Raw genomic sequence first — 16,346 nt, 5'->3', positions numbered from 1 at the left:
GAGCAACTCCCCAAGTAGCTATTGAAAGGGATACTATGTCATATCTGTCTCCTCTGTGTAAAATTATATGATTGAAAGAACCAGATGCCTTTATTAGTTGTGATTTAAAGTTGGCTTGTGAAAAATAGAAAAGAGGCAGAGTCATTTGTTGATATATACACAGCAGCAGAGGAAGCAGCAGGCCTTAACACACACAGGGAAGGTCTCAAATATTTGCCTAAACTACATCCCTGTGGCTCTCTAGTCAGCCCTATTCCTATTTAGTGAACAACCTGTATCTGGTTGTGGCAGAGTTTTCTGAAGTGGTGCTGTCCTGCTGTCCAGGAGTCTCCAGAAATGATGTGGTCCCTGCTGTGTTTTGTGTTTGCTTGGGGATACCTTTGCACTGACATAGAGCATTTTTAATGACATCTTAAGGAGAAAGGGAGTAATTATAGTTTAATTTGCTTTTCCAGGGGTCAAGGCATTCCTGGGTTTTTACTCTCATTGGCTGCATATCTACCTAGGTTTATTTGAGATTTAAATTATTCAGTACCCTCCCTCTCTTCTGCACTGCTCAGCTCTCCATCAGCATTGCGTACTAGGACTCAGAGCCTCAAGTGGCATGGGAAAGGAGGTTATGCTTTGCTGCTGTGAAACAAAGTGGGCATGGAATGGTTAAACCCCAAAGAAGATACCCAGATATTTGTCCTCAGTAGGATTTATCTGATCATGCTCCATCACACTGGGAGATGCTGCCCCTTTATAGCCTTCAAAAGATCCCATAGTCTTCTGCAATTGCATGAGTCACAAAGCTTTGTCTTTGCATTAACAAAATAATTTTCCAACCCTCAAAATCATGAGACCTGATAACAGCCTATCCTCCAGCCAGCATCCCTGTCAGGTTCCCTCTAGCATAAGAAGACAGGGAGGCATTCCAGATTCTCCTCCTCCATACCTCCTCCCACCTCTCATTTATGTCTGCCAGTCTCTCCTCTCTCAGCTTTTGTGTCCCATTAATAACACGAGGATCACAGGCAGTGACAAAACCATTCTCTTGAAGACTTAGAGGCGACCCAACTAACCTCTGAATTTTATGCTGTCTCTGTTCCAAAACAAACTTCAAAAGATATTAAAAAGGTGGTACACAAATGTGACACATTCCCATCTGAGAAGAGGAGCAGTATGTTGTCAGAGCAAGAGTCATTTAGTCTGAAAGTTATGGATTACAACTGTGTCCTTCACACTTAGAAACAATTTCATGACTACCTAGTCCAGGAAACGAGGCCACTTAGATCTACAGAGCAGCATATTTGCAGTAAAATTTATCTTTTTTTGGGAATTATTTTCCTCTGGTTTATAGTCTTCTGTTCCTAACTCAAATATATACACATATGTGTACACACACATACACATGCTTGCATGATACTGTGCGTTTTGAATTTATGGCTCTGCTTTGTCTAGTTCCTAAAATTCTTCTCACCTTTAATTTTTTTTTAATTTAAAACTCATTAAGTTTTTATCTCTATCTTAATCTGTTCTCCTATGCAATTCCAGTTAGCTGTAGTTTACCTGTGCAAGTCTAAGCAAAGGATTGGATCCTGAGGAAGTAGATGAGGAAATGGAAGATGCATAGAGACTGATAATAATGGGAATCTGGACAACTCTGCTCCCAGAGGCAGCTTCCACTCTTCCTGAGAGCATTTCTGGGAACAGCAAGCTTTTGCTTCAAAGTTTAAAGCTTTATTCTATGTCATCAAGTAAGTTTCACAGTGTGAAGTTGCCCTGGGAAGGCAGAATATCTTTTTTTGTTATTGTGTTGCCATGTTGTCCCTACACTCAAAACACAAACTGCTTTTCTAAAGGTCTGTCAAGTTTCTTTTCAGGCAATGGGTGTGAAGGACCAGGATAAAGGTGAGCTGGGATGGGCTGTGTTCCTCTAGTACAGCCCAGGACTTCCAGTTTGATTTCAGGGCAGACAGAACTCCTTTTTTACCTGTTCCTGAGCAGAGGATTAGTGGCTGTGAGTAGCCAAGCTTGCTGTGGGGCATTTAAATAATATGGACAGAGCTTTGTCCAGCATAGCTCCAGGAGAAATCAAGCTGCAAGGGAAGGGAGGAGGCAGTGTTGCTTTTCTCTACCTTCTTATACTTTTCCTTATTCTCCTGTCTACTCACCTCTGCTTATTTTACCCTTTCTCTTGTTCCTGTTCCCTAAGCCCTCAGCCCTCTACCCCTCCTGGCAGCCTTATTGCACGTTGGAGCTGTCTCAAAATTTGTCATCTGCCATGCTCAGTGGTGCCCACTCTCAGTTGTGGACAGGAGGACTAATGATCTTTGATGTCTTTCTTACAGCCTCAACTCTCCAGCATCGTGTGAAAGTAATTTTTATTTTTGTGTTCTGAAGCAAAGGTGAAACTCTGATGTCTTTTGGGGTAACTGTAGAGCCATCCTTGGTTTTACATGAAACCAAGTTTCATGAAAGTTTTCACTTTTAGTGCAGAGTGCCTCTTAGCCAAAGCTTAAAAAAATGCTAAGAATGTGACAGAGTGCCTACTAAAAGCTCCAAGTAACCAAGCAAACAATAAATACAGACCCCTCTTTTAACATTCTAATGCTTCTGAAGCCAGGTTCATGATTTCCAGGGTGCAGGATCAGGACTTCTGACCTGTAGGAGCTGGTTGTATCACACAATTCACCACAAATGTGACTCTTCTCTTTGCCATCCATTGTATCTTATCAGCTCAGCCCCCCAACCATGTAGCATTCCTCTTGCTGTTGTACAGTAAATAGCATAGCAGACTGCTGGGACTTATTGATGCTGGTGAAAAGTATGCTTATCCAACAGAAAAAAACCATAAAATTCATCTTGACCAGCCCATCTAGAAGTTCAGCAAAATAAGTTCCTCCTTCTAAAGCTAACATACAAATGACACTGCTTGCTGCAACTATCCAAAAAGCTGACACTGAATTTACATCTGCAGGCAAATGTTTCAGGACGGGGAAAAGTAGCTTTCCAGGAAGACAAAATAGTGGGGTTTTGGTGCATTAAACAGCCAAAAACATTCTGAAGAGAAATGCTTGCAGTTTTCAGAGCTCACAAGCTGTGTGTCCCACTTTGGGATTCAGCCGGAGAAGGCTCCGCCGCGGTGTCAAGGGAAAGGAGCCAATGGGAGGCTGTGGTTCCATGTCATTAGACAGGAGCAGTTGCATGTGGGCTGTGCACAGGGAATATCGAGCCTTTGAAGACTAAGCAGGATGTCTGGCTCTGTATAATGTGGTGAGCTATATTAAAATCTCATTGCATATTTTTAAAAACCCTGGACTCCGTTGACAAAACAGATTTAGGATGCCACATGTATTGCTCAGTGTGTCAAAAAAAGGGAGCTGTCTTCTATTTAAAAGGCAAAGCAGAAATAGCTCTACCCATGAAACATTTTCAGATACTTGTCATTGCATACAGTGTCCAGGCTATTCCAGAGATTAAGTCTTCCATTTGCCAGAAGTTATTTTAGTAAGTCCCTAGGATTAAGTTGTTTTTGGCAGTATTGGAGTAGTAGCAAACAAAGACAGAGAGATGGAATGGAAATTCACCTAGAAGCAGGAAAATCCACCGTTTTCTCTAACCTGAAGTGATTGATCCTTTTTCAACTGGCTCAGGGACAGATGGTTCATCTGGAGTATCCTCGTGCATGGAAAGTGAAAGGACACCCTATACCTTCCAATTAATACATTCCAGAAACAAACTGAAAAATTAAACACAGGTTTTTTCTCATTTCTGACTTGAAAGACGAATGTGGGATGATTCTGACTTCCCAATGCTACTGCAAAATGATCCAAAGGGACTAAAAATGCTTTGACTGCTTCTCCACACAGACTAATACCCATTTCTGTCATGGAAGGATTACGTCAGCATTGCAAACTGAGAGCTTCAAGTGGAGGTAGAGGATAAGGATAAGGGGAGATCAAGTCTCCTTTTCTTCCTGGTGACCAGAATTGGAAAGTGCTGAATTCAAAGTGGTCTCCTCCAGTGCATATTTTCACCTTAGGCACACAGTGCAGATGCAGATTCATCAGAGAAACTGTTTTGAACCTGAGGATTACTGGAAAAGGGGCCAGACATTATGAAATCAGGACTTATCTCTGGTTAAAAGTTAACTTTTTTGAGAAACAGCATGTGTTTAAACAGTGGCTCTTCCCACATGGTGAAAAGCCCATACACTGTCAGACAGTTGGGAAATTCCAGTGGTGTCCGGGTAGATACAAAATGTGTTCAATGATGATAAACTGATTCAGCATAAGAATTAGCAATTTTTAAAAGAAGTTTATACAGACCTTAAATATTCCATTCCTAATCTGCCCAGAATTTACTCAGTAATTTTGATGAATGCTGTAAATTAAGTGCCTAAAAAAGCAGAGGACACATTTGCATTGATTTGACTGCAGTTTCTCACCATGCAAGAGCTAGAAATGTAAAATCTGACTCATCTGAGGAGCTCCTACAGTGAAAAGAGCTACCAGGGGTTTAGCTTTTGAGTGAGAAGTGTGCCAATCTTGCTGTTTCTGACTAATGTTCCACAGTGGCACCTACAGGCTTGCTTGTTAGAACTCTTATGGAAAATCTATCCCACCAACCATGTTAGAATCTGAACAACTCTATCATGTCTACACTTGTACAGTTTTCCAAAGCCAGGGACTCGAAGGATTGCAGTTTGCTAGGATCATCAGAGTAGAATAGTGACAGTAAGGCATTCTTTGCACTTGGGAGTTGCTATTTCCAGAAAAACGCCTGTGCCAGACGATGCCCACGAGGTGGCAGCCTGTGCGGGAGAAACCTGCGGGAAAAGAGGATTGTCCTGAACACCTTCCTCCTTCCCTCTGCAGCCAGAAGTGGCCTCTGCTCTGCAGCCCCGGGCAGCACCTCTGCACCTGCTTTAAGGGTTCGGATGGCGCCGAGCAGATGTGCTACCCTCAGCTGCACCGCTGGATCTGATGGGTGGAAAGCAGGTGAGACGCACTGACAAGCAGGAAATACCATGGAGAAACTAGGCCTGCTGGGATGATTTAGAGGAATAGTAAGAAAGTTGCATCCCTGAAAACACAGGAGGGGGATGCAATGAAAAAGACCTAGGAGGCAGATGGCCAAAAAATACTTCGTGCTGATAAGCAGCAAAAGAGCTCTGACTGTGCAGTGCAATAAATATACATGAGCACAGGAGGGTGCTGCTCTTTCTCTAACTTAGCAGAAAGCAGCATCTCTGCCCTGCTCTGTGGTGCCATCAGCTTACAGGCCTCAGAAGGGCATGTGTTTATCCATCCTGGACAGAGCCCTTGGTGACACCAGCTGCTAAATGACCCCAGATCTCTGCATATTTCTAGAGTGAAGTGACATCCATGTGAAGGGCAGATTGAGGTGATGGCCAGCACAGCCAGGAGTCTGCTTGAAAAGCACTCAAGTCTGTCACCCTGCAAAATGCTGGTACAGGGTAAGGTGTGGATAATTTTACTGCCATCTCTTTCTAGCTAAGGGTATAAATCAGATATTGGGTGGTTTACATTCCTATTGCCCTTGTGTTTTGCTGTTCAAGGACAGCCCAGAATGTGGCACATAATTTGCCCAAGCTGGAGGAACCAAGACACCAATTTCTATTGGAAAGAGCTCTATGGAAATTACTCTGCAATTTTGGACTGAGTGTCATTTGCCTCTCCTTAACACTGTGCCAGCTGGTAGTGAGGGCACAAGGATGGGTAAGGAAGTGCAGGAGAAGTGTTCTGAGAGAGTAGATCAAATCAGAGATAAGCATGATAAAGAAGCTTGGTGTCCTTATTTACAAGTCTGACTTGTCCTGTGTGCAGGACAATATTAATACCTGCAGAACCTGTTGTCCTCTCAAAAAAAAAAAAAAAAGCCCAAAGGATGGAAATATGTGAAAGTTTGCATTTTTCAAAATAGACATCAAATCTAGAATTCTTTAAAAATATTTTTTCTTAAATAGAAGTCAAAAGTCAACTCCACTGTAGAGTTGGAGGGGTGCAAGAGGAGCTGTATTGTAGGCAGCAGAGAGGCTTTTAACAGAAGAAACAGAGATGCTGACATTTGCTGCTAAGCCCACTGATGGAATTTGAGACCCACAGAGGATGACTCAAGAGATTGCAGCTACTACTCACCCACCTGCATCTGGTCACAAACCTCACATTATGCAAAAGGAATTAATCAATAGGCCTCTTTTCCTCCTGGAAAGCCCACAGAAAAGAAGGCTTGGCTTCTCTGATGCAGTTCAATCTCCAGCTGCCAGAAGCCCTGTCCAGCCTGACATCTCTGAACAACTGCATGGGGTTACCTCCTTGGCCCTTCACTGGGCCAGCAAGGACAGCCAGTTTCTGGGTTCAGAGGGGGAGTACATGGCTGGCAGCTCTTTGAGGATAACAGAATAGAAATGTTATTGTTGAGAGCAGTTTCTAAGCCCTTTTCCCTACCTCCTCATAGTCCTTTCATGATGACATACAGCACCCCTTTTTCAGAAGCTAGTGTTTATCCATACCCCTGAGCCAAGCAGTTTTCCCTCGTCGGGGCCTTTGCCTCCCCTAACAGTTGCATCACTGGTAAGAAATTGCAACTGAACCATTACAGAACTATGGGGGATTACTTTTCCAGCCCAGGCAGTGTGCAGATCATTTGGACTGGCACCTTCCCAAGCATAATGTACTGAAATGTCACTCTGCTCCTGGGTGAAGCTTGGCTTCTTCCCAGCTTGTCTTCTCCTTCGGTTTGCAGCATCTGTGCATCTTGCCCTCATTTCTTGACATGCAGATGCCCAAAGGTGAAGAAGACTGTGCTCTTGTTAATGCTGGAAAAGTGAAAATAGATGTATTTTAAATCCCAAAGACATTTTGCCAGGGTACTTCTCGTCATTGTGCAAATGTCCAATTTTTGAATGGACCCCCAAATGTAAGGGAGATGCTTTGGAGCAGCACAGGGAATGTTCAAGGACTCCTGACAGGGCTGTAACTGCTCAGAGTCACTCTAAACTGGGTCATTTTTAATGCTTCTCACAGGGGCCTCAAATCATAACTTTAAGCCTTTGGATTTGGAACTTTGGATTTAAGGTTTCAACAATAAACTCTGCACATGGATTTTGGCCATTCCGTTCCTCTAGGGGTAATGCATTTCCTTTTTAATTTTGTCAGATTTCAAGGGGTGCCAGACACTCAGGGAACAGGAATTTGACTCAAATTCAGACAATGTGCCACAGAGCAGCCCAGTTCTGTGATGATGTTTGCACCTCAAACCATCTTCCTTTCGAGCAGAGCCCACTGCTGTTGCTCTGGCAGTGCACAGGGATGGCCACAGTTGTGTTTCAGACCAGTGAGAATCTAAACCATTCCCAAAGCACTGGGAACGTTTGGAAGCTGTGTTCTTATCTGGGTTGCTAAAGAATATCCTGTTTCTGAAAGCCGTATGTCACATGGAGGCTGTTAAATAATGAATGCCAGGATGCATAGCTAAGTGTTGGCATATGAAAGGAGCTGTTTCCTGAGCACCAACTTCTCAGCCTGGCAGCAGCAGGACACAGTTTACCTAAATTTGCTCAGCTATTTTTTTTTTAAGTTGATAATAGCTTTTTCTTTTCAGGCATTAAATAGCTTCTGATAAGAATTCATTTTCCTAAGGGAAACAGGAAAGACTTGGAAATCTCTGAAAAAAATGAGAAAAAAACCCTAGCACAAGTGGTAATTGTGTGTTCTACATTCCAAAGCATTTCATTTCCCCTCCTGAACTGCTATTTGACATCTAGAGGAAAGGAGGTGGCAAAACCTGATCAAACCAGGCTCAAGTTTAGGTGACACAGCATCAGAGCCAACATTTGTCCCAGGTCCTGCAAGGTTTTAATCCTAGGCATGGAAGAAATCAAAATTAGTTCTTTATCCTGTTGTTGCTATGCTGCAAGGGAAGAGCAGATACTTGACAAAGGTCAACAGAGACCCAAAGGCAGCTTGTGGAACTGGCCCTGTGCAGCCCTGTCCTGATTAAAACACTCAGGGAGTGGCTTAAAGTTACATCACAGAGTTTTGTCAGCACTGACGTGGGCAAAGCAGTACTGCTCTACCCTGTTCTCCCTGTTCCCTCCTAGCAAGCCCTTATCTTCCTGGCTGTGTTGTCTGATGATGATAAAGGTGATTCTGGCCCCTCTGGAGACTGCCTGTCCCTCACTAGGTAGTTCACTGGCCAGTGTCAGAGGATGATTTGATGGTGTCCTTAAGTATGCTGGACTTCAGGGCACAGAGGAATTCAGCAGTAGCATGGACATCAGTATCTGCTTATATACTCAATATTCCAAATACAGGTGTATTCCAAATACAGGTGTATTCCAAATACAGGTGTATTCAAAGGTGCGACCCTTTTGGAGCCAAAAGGCATTCTTAATGTTCATGAAGTTAATAATACCTCAAGTGCTTTCTTGTGCAAGGAGATGGAGGAAAAACCCAGCTTAATATTGCACAACAAGGTTTTTAATATTTTCTGGTCTCAATTCCATTTTTACTTTGTTGATACATAAAATCATGTGTTAGGAATAGATTTATACCAGGTACTAGGCCAGTTCCTTGGAGTCTCTGATTGCCAATTAATTTTCTCTTTTTTTTTTTTAAAGTGAATTTATATAAAAATGTAGCCATTTGTAAGGGACCAATATATCCAATAACATTTCTCTCTGTGGTACATTTATGCTAGAAATCCAGAAATGAGAAACTCTGAAATGGCAGCATCCTGAGAATGCTGTCTCCATTTGATTTCCTTCTAGTCTGAATTTTCATAACAGTTACATTTGGGTTTCAGTTATACACTACGCTGGCTGATGAATATTAAACAAGGTCTACAGACATTTCTTGGGTTTGCTTTTACAGACTCTGCTAGTACAGAGATATATTTTTTTGATGGTGCCCTTCTTGGTGCCCTCTATTCCACTCTTTTATTGTTCCCAGGTTGTTCTGAGAGACAAGTGACAGTGTGAGACAGGAGGAGAATGATTACATTTTGCAGGGAAATTATACAGAGTAGAAAATCAATAGTTAGATGCTCCCTGGGACTGCCTAAAACTTCTTTGAAGAATAATTAGCTTGCAAAAGAGCTCTGGTAGCTGGAATTCCTCCCCAATTCTGTATGCATAAGATAAATTTAGTCCGGAATAAGCAGTGTGCTTTGAGGTCTCTTTGCTGATCTGGGGAAATGATTCATGTGGAGAGAATGAAGAAATTAGATAGAGGAGGTGTGGAAGAAAACCTGACTGACCACATCCATCCTGTGCTCCGAAGCAAGGAACAAGCAGCAACAGAAACAGGGGAAACCCAGCAGAGCAAAGCTGCTGGGAGTTAGGGGCTGGGGATCAGCATCTGATGATCCAGGGGCCTCTGTTCAAATGATAGTTGTCCATTGGACTGACAGAGCTCAGGGATAACCTCAGTGGGGGCAGTCCAGCCCACTCCAGAGCTCTCTCTAAGTGATTCATTTGCTAAGCAGCAGCAGCAGATCCAGGGCTGTATTTAAGCAAACTGCCTTAGGTGGAGATTAGGAAAGGCTTCCTGGACTTGGAGGGGACAGTAGAGAGCAGCAGAGGATGCTGGGTGAGCCCCACCACTGTGTGCCAATCCTTTGGCCATTTGCCATGTGCTGCTTCCCTCTGGGATATTGCTACAGGTAGCTCTGAAGTCAGGAGCTGTAATAGCTGTGTTAGTGTGAGCTGATCTGGCAGAGCTGACCTGGGAGTGGGATTACTCTTGCTCTCCAGAGTTGTCAGTATTTTGTTTTTCAGAAGCATAAGAATACCCTTGGAATGCACAGAGAGTTGCTACAAGAGGCGTCAATAGCAGTTCATGGCAGAATAAGTGACATCTAATCTATTCATTATCTCCCTGGAAGAAAGGACTAATAAGGTTGAAGAATGTGCTGGAGGCATAATGTAAGAGGTATTAAGGGAGATTTGAGAAAAATCTAACAAAACAAGAGAATGAAGCAGCACAGAAGTAAAAGAAATCATCATAGTGGAGATGATCACGGTATTGGAGAATAATTCAGACTTTTCACTCCTAAGAGATTAATGTTTAGTATCTGTTGGTATTTCCATTCTTAAAGTCATAAGCATTGTATGAAAATACATCTCTGTTTTGCTTAGGTTTGATGTGTCGGGTTTTATTGTTTGTTTGAGTTTTTTAAATGTGTCTGTTCTTAGGAACTAGAAAAACATCCAAGCACATGTGTAGCAAGAAGCATGTGACTCAACCCCTCTACAGCCACAGACTTCTCTCCCTCTTAATTAAATATGTGCTAAAGTGGTCTGTTGGAGCAAAGCCCAGGAGTGCAGGTTTGAGCTGTAGGTCCAAAAGTGACACTAACAAGCAGGTCTAGAATTATAGACCTGTCAACTTAGCTTTGGTTCCTGGAAAAACACTGCAACAAATAACCAAAATATTGGAGAGCACCTAGAAGAAGTTGAGGGGATGAGTAACAAGCAGTGTAAGTTTGTTTTGAGACCCAAGTTTTGAGTCAAAGGTTTGAGTTTTGAAGCTGCTTCACATGTGTTCTTATAATGACGGCATGGATGAAAATACCTGGATGCAAAACTGGTTGGAAGATTGATGGAAGGATGTTTCTGAGCGGGGTTCTGAGGGCTCTGTTCTGTGTCTGTCTTTTGTTTCCACATGTGGAATGGCTGATACAAGAGAGAGCATGTGGTTTACACTTGCAGCTGGCAACGCTTTGGAAAGGCTGTGAGCACACTGGGGAGGATTAGAATTCAATATGATGTTTGCAAGTGGAGAGGTGGTCAAAACCCCAGCAAAAGCAGCTTGCCATTCAGCTGGGACAGTGCATTGTCCCTCTGCTGATACAGATTTATGTATTGCAATAAACTCTTGATATAGGTTATTCTATAGTTATAAGAGGTTGGGGACCAACAGCTACACGTGTAGTTGATTTATCAATAAGGATGAAAGATTTTGATGGCTCACAAGCTGATCATGAATAAACAACACCATGCTGTTACAGAAAAGCCACATTAAGTGTATGAGCAGGACTGTTTCCCCTGTGGCAAGTGCAAAAATCCAGCAAGCAGGAGTGTTTGCTTTTGGCTAGCATACATCAAGGCTGAGCTGGACTGTGGTTGAAGGTGAAAAGGAAGGCAGGAAGACTGATCTAAGGACCCAAAGGCTCAATTTGCTAAGGAAGATTAAGGGGGTTTCGTCCTCAGGAAAGGGAGACTGTGGGGAAGACTGTATTTCTCCCCAAAACAGTGAGCTGCTGCAAAGGAAAAAGGCAATAATTTGGTCTTCCTGACCATGGCAGTTAAGACAAGAAGCTTTGAGCTAAATTGCTTCAAGGGAAAATTAGGGCTATTTATTTTTAGCCACTGAGGGAGTATGAAGGACTGGAGCAGATTCCCTGGAGAGACTCTGTCAAAATAAGCTGGACAGGAATGGCCTATGCAAGTCCTCCCATACACAGACCAACAGACTAAATGACCTCTGGAAATCTATTCTAGACCTCTGGTTCTACTAGGGCTAATTAACACTAATCTACCAGCATAAATCCAGGTTGATTTAACTAAGTCAGAGCCAGTAATCCTATATTGATGGAAAGGGAATCTTGCCTTTTCAGCAATACAGCTCTAGTTATCCAGAGATTTTCCATTTTGTGACTTGCAAGTATTAAATGTGTAAGCACAGAGAAGAACAGGGTGGGAAGGTGCATGCAGCAACTAGTAAATCACAGTATCTAACTTGAAACTCACCTGATACTTACTGTGTTGAGAACAAGTTGTTGATTTGGCTCCACTTTGCCTCAGCCCCTGAATGACTGTTTTGGGGACTGATTGAGAGTAATGTGGAACAGGTTTCTTACAGCTCCCCAGGCAGCAGAAGAAGACAGCAGACAAGGTGACTGTACAGATATTTTCAGCATTTAATGGTCCACCAAATACTATAAATGCTACTAGCACTGGCTCCTTTTCCTTTCATCTACATATACTCACAGAGCCTGATTAGTACCTTGCATCTCCTTTCTTTTTTTTTTTTTTGCACCTGTAGGTAATTTCTGGATCCTCAAGCTTCCCCACTTCTTGTTTTACTCAAAGATGATTTCTTCCTTACAGCTGTCTGCACAAAACAGTTCCATTAAATGTGCAAGTAGAAAATTGGTACATGGTGTTTCACTCCACACAGAATCAGAGAATGGTTTGGGTTAGGAGGCAGCTTAAAGCTCATCTCATTCCAGCCCCTGCTTCCATGGACAGGGACACCTTCCACTATCCCAGGTTGCTCCAAGCCCCATGCAACCTGGCCTTGGCCACTTCCAGGGATGGGGCATCCACAGCTTCTCTGGACAACTTGTGCCAGGGCCTCACCACTGTGACAGTAAAGTATTTCTTGCTAATATCTAACCTACAGCTGCCCTCTGACAGCTGAAGCCATTCCCCCTTGTCCTGTCATTCCATGCCCCTGGCCAAAATCCCTCTCCACCTCCCTTGTAGGTCTTCTAGATACTGGAAGGAGCTCTAAGCCTTTTCTTCTCCTGACTGAGCAAATCCAGCTCTCATAGCCTGTCTCAATAGGAGGGATGCTCCTACACTCTCATCATCTTTGTGGCCCCTGTGATATTGTAATCATGGGGATTATGTTCTCTTTGAAAGCTCCATTCCTATTATCTGCATGAATTGGAAATTCTAGTAACTTGGTTTTATTTCAAGAAAACAGGTCTTAAAATCTATCAGGACATTGCAAGTCTGCTACTTCTTTCTTCATTCCGTTTTTTATCTAATATAGAGTATTTACTGGTGTTGCAACTAAGGGACTGCATTCTTTCATTCCAACAGAGGAGCACTACAAACATGGAATAACCAAGGTAACAGCACTCTTTGCTCAGCTTTTGAACTTGCTTTCAAGTGGACAAACTCCCAAGAAAGCAGTTTCACTGAATTCTCATTAGGAGAACTGACTAACTGGGGGAACAACCAACATCTGACAGGCTTGACCTCAGTTTCCTAAACCAGATTCTTGAAAATGTTCAGATTTGCATGTAAACTTTGACAGAAATGTTCAAGTTCAAATGTTGTGAGATGATCTGTCAGCAGAATTATCCAAAGCCTGTCTGGCATATAAATGGCTCCTGAAACACTGGATTAGGACTCCAGACCCCTTGGCTTTCTCTTTTCCCCAGGTCACACTCTGTAATGCTCTTATCAGTTTGCTGCCCTGTCTATACAGGGGGACAGGTTCTCACATCCATTGGAAAACAGGCAGACCTCTTCTGAAACAAGGATTCAGCCATAGTAGTGGGTATTTAAGGTTTGGATCAGTGTTTGAGGTTTGTTCTGCTGGCCCTAGGCAATATAAGATTGTTGTTCAACTTCTACTTGGAAGCATGGAACTCTTCCTGTATTGCTGAGTTATCAGTATTTGCATGTTTGAATGTGTTTGTGCAGTGACAATCTTGGAGCTCCAATGGGGATTGGCATTTCAGGCTTTGCCTTGGGCATGACTTGACCTGTGACACAGTGCAGTGCAAAGTCTGTCCAAGTGGCACAATGGAAACTTTTGAGTTGTTTCTTATTAAAAAAAAATTTTAAAAAATTAAAAGGTCAGAATAACTCACCTACCCATAAGACGTTTCTTGTGGTTGTAGTTTTTCATGCTTCTCAGAGCTGATACAAAAGCAAATTGCCCATAGTTATCTTTTGCTATTTATTTTTGTCCTTAGGGAATGCCAAGATAAATTAGACACATTATAGCAAACTAATCTTGTGACTTCATGTTTCCAAGTTCCCCTGCTCTGGGACATGGAATCCAGGCTCCTCGGACAGATGCTGCCTGTGGCAGTCCCAGTTACAGTGATGTGTCTGCTCACAGATGAGCAGCTATAAATGGCACAACTTCCCTCTCATGAGGTTGTGGGGACAGGCTTTTGGGTGGGGGAAGTGTCCCCTCCCTTCGAGCTTGGCAGTGGGGAAAGCTGTTCCACAGGGAAATCTGCCTTTAGTGGAGATTATTTTCCCCCCCGCCTTGCACTTGTTAATTTGGAGATTTCTCAGCTTATTTAAAAGTCAGGTGTAAGCCTTTTAAATGAGCTTTACACTGATACACCAATAGGATGTTTATATATTATTTTAGCACTATCTGTTTAGAGAGATGAAAGTTAAAGCAGACTTTCTCTCTCTCTGCCTAAAATCAAGGTAAAGGATTGTAAGGAAGGCCTGTGGCTCCTTAGAACACATGCTGTGTCCTGTGGTATGACACCAGTAATATCTCATAAGTGACATGATATGAAATAGCAAATAAAATTGCTCTAGGGAAAAAGTCAGCAAAGGCAGTGTGGCACCACCAACCTCACTGCAGTGACCTCCATGGGACTGGTGCTGTCCCACCCTGGAACCAGTTCTGCCTCGTCCTGTGTCTGTGTGATTTCCTATCTTTTGCATCTCTTCAGTATCTCATTGAACTCTCAAGTCAGGGGCTGCTGCTAAGTTATTATCCTGTGTGACATGCACAGGATCCAGCTGTGTGTGATCTGCACAGTGTTGGGCTGTCTCAGTGCAGGTGAGAATCACATGGGCCTCCGTAAGCAAGTCCCACCTGTCCTGAGCCCTGTCACCTCCATTTTGTGTGTCTGAAGCATCCAGCACAGCCAGGACTCACCATGGCACGGTCACTTGTGCATAGCTGAGTTTTAGACACAGGAAAGCCCAGTCTTGACTTTTTTGGTTTTTGTTACTGAAGTGGGTAGTAGAGATGCAGGTGATACTAACCAGGGCTTAAGAGTGTTGAGCTAAATATAGAGAGACTTGAGCATGGCAAGCACGTAAGAGGGTTCTGTATATGTTTATATTGATTAAACTATTAACAAGAATAGCAAATCCCATTACACTAATCATTATTTTGCTTCCCTGCCTTCTCCTTCCTCTTTGTCCTCCCCTGAATGTTTTTCCCTGAATAGAATAAACACATGAAGGGAAATTTCTTGCCTCAGGCTGTCTGAAACACCTCCCAGTATCCAATGTGGAGGTGGGCAGTACCTACTCTGGCTTCAGTGGAGCTGTTTCTATGATTGACCCCTGCTGAGGAGAGGAAAGGCAGGAGGACAGTGCTCCCAAAAATAGAGAGAGACTGCATCTAAGAGAGTGACAATGCTGGAGAGTATTTAACTGAAGGGGATGCTCTCTTAGAATCTTTTGACAGGCATGCAGACATCCAGAAAGAATAAGATTTGTTATTAACATAATTTTAAATGGTAAAAGGATGTGTTCATGTAACCAGCTTCCCTGCTTCTCCTTCACCACTAACATTTTGGTTCTGTTGGGATATAATTTTACAGTGTTGCCCAGGAAAACCTGTTCTATTTGAAGTCCAGTTATGTGCTTTCTTAGAAAGGTTAAAAAATGGAAGCATTGCAGTTGAGATTGAGGTGAAGGAACAGATTTTGGGTGATCAGTTGTTTTTGCTTCTAGTTGCAGGACACAGGATTTGGTGCTAAAGCTATTTTTCTTTCAGCAGACTTTTACAGCCCAATTACATTTTTATTAAATGGATCACAGTGATCTATTGAAAAACATGTTGGAATTGCTGGGGTTTTTTTCTGAAAACTTTAATCAAAACTTGGAATACTTTCAGGAATTTCTGAATCTGTAATTGTAATGGCAGTATGTTTGGGGGGATGTGTCCAAAAAGATGTTGGCAGAAGCTCTTGGTCAGGTTTGTAGGCTTGAAAAGCCAGTTGCTTTAATTTTTTTGTGTTATATGTTAGTGATGAAACATTCAAGACTATTTAAGGAATTCAAATACCTCATTCCCACTCAAATTAAAAGCATGTGGGCACTCAGATCCCTTAGTCAGCTTCAGCAGTCTATAACTTTGGTGTTGGTTTGATATAACTAATTTGTGTTAAACATACTTTTAAGTGCAGTTATATTATAATTTATCTCATGGTGGTATTGCCTCACAGTCATAATTTAATGCTTGCACAGAGTAGTTCCCTGTATCCCAATGGACTGGAAGGCTTTATAAACAAATGTAGGCCATTCCCAAGTCCTCAGGCCAGCAAAGCTTCCACTGAGGTCTTTAGGAGCTCTGCTCACATAATGGCTCTAATTTCAGTCCACGAGTACTACAGTGTACCCAAGCAGGCAGCATCCTTTGCTTGAAGGTCGCTTTGGGAGAGAAGCAATAGCCATGCAGCAGCCCCCACGTGTCCCCTGCCATGTTTTGGAGGAGAAAATAATGGTTATCAGCTGAAATTGCACAGGGTTATGTGCACAGAAGGGGATTTTGCACTGAGGGAGTTGACAACACTAGCTCAAAACACGGTTCTGACTGAAGGAAACATTT

General features: G+C 42.8%; 1 protein-coding gene across 3 annotated transcripts in view; it reads left to right on the top strand.

Moving 5' to 3' along the window:
• Window positions 1-16,346, top strand: part of PAK5 (p21 (RAC1) activated kinase 5) — a 162,801-nt gene that overhangs the window by 21,449 nt on the left and 125,006 nt on the right. The gene's annotated exons all lie outside the window — the stretch shown is intronic.

Source organism: Lichenostomus cassidix, chromosome 3 (genome assembly GCF_008360975.1).
Source record: "Lichenostomus cassidix isolate B80296 chromosome 3, HeHo_3.0, whole genome shotgun sequence".
Lineage (NCBI taxonomy): Eukaryota > Metazoa > Chordata > Aves > Passeriformes > Meliphagidae > Lichenostomus > Lichenostomus cassidix.
The sequence above is the reverse complement of the archived record's forward strand: the minus strand, read 5'-3'. Positions and strand labels throughout refer to the sequence as shown.